The sequence below is a fragment of the Setaria italica genome, chromosome II, assembly GCF_000263155.2.
Source record: "Setaria italica strain Yugu1 chromosome II, Setaria_italica_v2.0, whole genome shotgun sequence".
NCBI classification, from domain to species: Eukaryota; Viridiplantae; Streptophyta; class Magnoliopsida; order Poales; family Poaceae; genus Setaria; species Setaria italica.
In genome coordinates, this window is record NC_028451.1 from 10,547,690 (window position 1) to 10,551,725 (window position 4,036).

A 4,036-nucleotide genomic window follows, 5' to 3' on the forward strand; every position below is an offset into this window, starting at 1 on the left:
CAACAATGTCCCGCATGCTCTATGATTCCCCCGATCATTGTTTTCGGAGGATTCCTGTACATAGATATCCCAATGAGAGCTAGGGGGGGAACGGGTGTAGATACCCCATTCCCACAGATTACTCCATCGTTCACAAGTTTGTTTTTAGCTTTCTGTAAAGTCCTCAAGTCTATCTGTAAACTCGAGTTTGACATTCTTGTGAGATGTGGTAGGAAATCCCAGATCCTTTCACATCATTTAATTCCCGGGCCTGGAGATTGGTGCTACAGTAAACAGTTGCTAATGATGAATTAATTAGGCTTAATAGATTCGTCTCGCCGTTTAGCCTCCACTTATGTAACGGGTTTTGTAAATAGTCTACGTTTAATACCCTAATTAATGTCTAAACATTTGATGTGACACGTGCTTAAAAATAAGCAAAGTAACCAAACAGGCCATCAAGAGTATAGGCACACAAGTTGTGTTTCCCCTCGGCACTAGATCGATCTAAAACTTATTCAATTGATTTTTTTTTGGATTTTGAAGAAAACAAACTACCAAAATTACCTATAAAAAGATAGCCATACTCGCATCTCTAGCCGCAGCAACCCGCATTTGCTTGGAGTCAGCGTCAGGGAACGGGGTCCCCAAGAAGACGCTTACAAATGGGGTCCGCCTGCTGAAAGGGGCTTCCTCACTCATGGAGCCCAAATAGGGAGATGGACCAAGAAATACGAAGCGTAGGAAGGACAAGGAAATTATCACCCCCGTATGGTGGGACCTACTGAGGGCCCACACGATTGGGACAAACGCACCTGGGGCGGCTTCCCAGGATGGCCCCAGGAAGGATCGCTTCAAGGCGAAGCAAGCGGTGGCGTATCCTGGCACGGGTAGGGCACGATAGTTGAGGCAAGCTGTCAGCAGACGCCCTATCCCCATAAAAATACCATCATTACGGTTGATGGGACGCGCTTGGGCGCCTCGAAGACTGACGGCCTCACCCGTCCCATCCAACAGGCGGCGTGCGCCGCCCTCGTGTTAAAAGCGCCTGCTGGCTCCCGGAGGCCCTCTATTATGGGGAGCCCGCATGGCAGCCCCGGGAATTTGGGAAGGCCTCCCGAGAGTCGGATTCAACGCCACCCCGGTCCCGGGATGGTGGGGCCCGGTCAAGAGGAACAATGATTACCAGGGTAAAATGGTAGAAGGTGGAGATTGACGCACAAAGAACTTGGACAAGATACCCTGAGGCCGTACGTGCCAAGGCAAGGGGCGCTAGAGCAAGTGGACGGCGCGTCAGAGGGACTGTAGTAAGGAGGACGGCTATTGGACCGCCGCATTCACACACGGTGTAAAGGGAAGAATTGGGGTGCAAGGTTTGCCCCAACCAGTCCCCCCAAAAGCCTGGTCTATAAAAGGCCTGCTCTTGTACGAACATAGACAGACAACGCTAGGAAATACAACATACAGGACATAAGGTATTACGCTTCTGAGCGGCCTGAACTTGTCTTAAAACCCTCCTAAGTGCAATCACCCTAAAACTGCCCTAAACGCCTCTCCAAGCTCTTCACATGAACTAACCCCCAGGCCGGATTTCTAAAAGGGGGTCCCATCGGATCCCTGCTCTCGGTGCTTGACCACCGTTAGCTAGCACACTAGGTAGGGGGATAGTGGTGCGTTGAGATTTGAGGCATCCTAGCTGCACAAAGGCAATGGGGAGCCGATTTGACCATCGTCGGGCTCACCAAAGTGAGTTAGATGGCGAAGCCAGCAGCAGGCAAGAAACGCCCCACTGACAGGCTGCAGCGTCGCAAGCGGTGACGCCCGTCCTTGCTCTGCGGTGGCCAGACGCTGCAGCCTCGGCGTCGCCACGCATCAACACCCCACATTTGGTCTCCAGCGGAACTGTCTCCGCCATAGTATGGGTGGCCCATTTCCACGAGGAAGCGACCAAGCATGCAGAGGCAGCGGCCCGCCGACGCGACTCCCGTGCGCGTCGCCGCCACCTCGACTTCAACAACCTACTACCGAGGGACGCCCTGTTGGCTGCCCAGACTCTCCTCCGGCATCCACGGTAGAGGCTGGAATCGAGACCCCGGAGGGGCGATGGTTGGAGGATCTAGCCAAGTTGGTGGGCAAGGCTCAAGCTCCCTATGGGCCTAGTGAAAGCTCGTGCGGCCAAACTAGCCAGGACGGACGCGGATCCAGTTTGGCCCGCCGCCTGTCCCCTAGCCGTTCGTGGAAGGACATCTTGTCCCCCCCCTCCCCGCTTCGGGCAGCAAGACTTGCGCACCCTCCTTGAGCAAAACAGTTCAAGGAAGGATGTGCGAGTCACCTTGGAACGGAGCCGAGAGTGGCATCGTGAACCGCCCCGGACGAAAGACCAAGCCTCTTCGGGATCGGCCCCTAGGAGGGACTCTCAGCGTGAAGGAAGGACCTGCACAGATGGGGACGATGACGCTAGCCCATATGGGGCCAGGTACCGCACCTTCACGGCTGACCTGTGCCAGGTCGATTGGCCAACCAAGTTCTGACCTGAGATCCCGGAGAAATATGACAGCACCATCGACCCGGAGGAGTTCCTCCAAATTTACACAATGGCCATCCAGGCTGCTGGTAGGGGACCGAAAGTCATGGCCAACTACTTCCAGGTCACCCTCCGCGGGTTGGCACGGTCGCGGTTCATGAATCTCCCTGTCGGATCTATCCATTCTTAGGCAAATCTGAGCAAGCAGTTCATCACTAACTTCGCGGGTTCGTTTACCTGACCAGGGATGGAAAGTGATCTTCACACTGTCCATCAGCGTGACGGAGAAACATTGTGGCAGTACATCCAGCGCTTCAGCCAAGTGCGCAACACCGTTCCCCACATGACCCCAACCTCGGTGATAGTCGCCTTTAGCCAAGGTCTTACCGACCAGTGGTTGAGGGGGACGCTAGGGACCCACAACATTGAGACGGATCATTCGGGAGGTCCTCTACCCCAAGTGGCTGGCCAACCCCGTCATCGTGCCGAAGGCTAACGGGAAGCTCTAGATGTGCATCGACTACACCAATCTTGTTGACACTCATTATTGACACACTTTTAGTACCATTTAAGTGGTGTTTTCATACACATTCTTATGCTAACCCGCCACTTGGCACCTAAAATAACCCCATTTTCACATATGCATTATATTTTGGAGGACATTCTGTTTTTGCGGGATATTGTACCTAAAAGCATATTTTTGGATAAAGCCTTGAACAAGCAATGAACCTGTCAAAAACAAAGGCCAGTGGGCTTAGAAAGAACCCAAGCCGATTGGCTTGGTGAAGCCCAAGCCGATCAGTCAGGGGTCTTGTGGCACCCTCCAACACTCATTTTTGGCAAGCACTCCTCCAAGATTACTTATGGGCTAAGAGTGTGAAGATATTAGGATCAAAGAGGAATTGAAGAAGATCAAACGGAGATTTGGAAAGTTATCAAAGATCAATCTCATCCTGAAGCTATTGACGTGCCAGCCCACATGCATACAAAAATAAGCTTGTAGAACATCAAAGGAGACTTGGCGACGAAGTTGGGTGTGAGGGGATAAAAGGAAGGGCCAGGCCAATTGAATATTCAGAAGCTCCATTATGTCTTCTTTCCAACGCATCAAGAATTTCTAATTTCGGAGATCCGTACAAGGAGTTATGATAGAATCTTGCAATGTTGCGCGTTCTGAAATCAGCTTGGGACAAAACATAGTGCCAGAGTAAAACGGGCATAATTCTTTCATCTAGAATCCATTTTAGGTAAATGACCACTTGATGGAAATGGAATTTGATTCACTTTGTAATGGAGTATAAGTTTGTTACATGTTCTGCACTTGATGTAGAGGAATTCAATGGAGAAGAGGCAACAACGAATGACGGAGAAGGTGGTGATGATGTTGAGGGATGATTGGAGGGCCTCTCTGCACAAAAGACAATGACTTGAAGTTGATCAAGATTGAAGGTAATAATATTAGAAGCACCATGATAGTACCAATCTTCTCCAGTGGGTTGCTCAAGAAGTGTCTAATTGAGTGATGCCATCAAG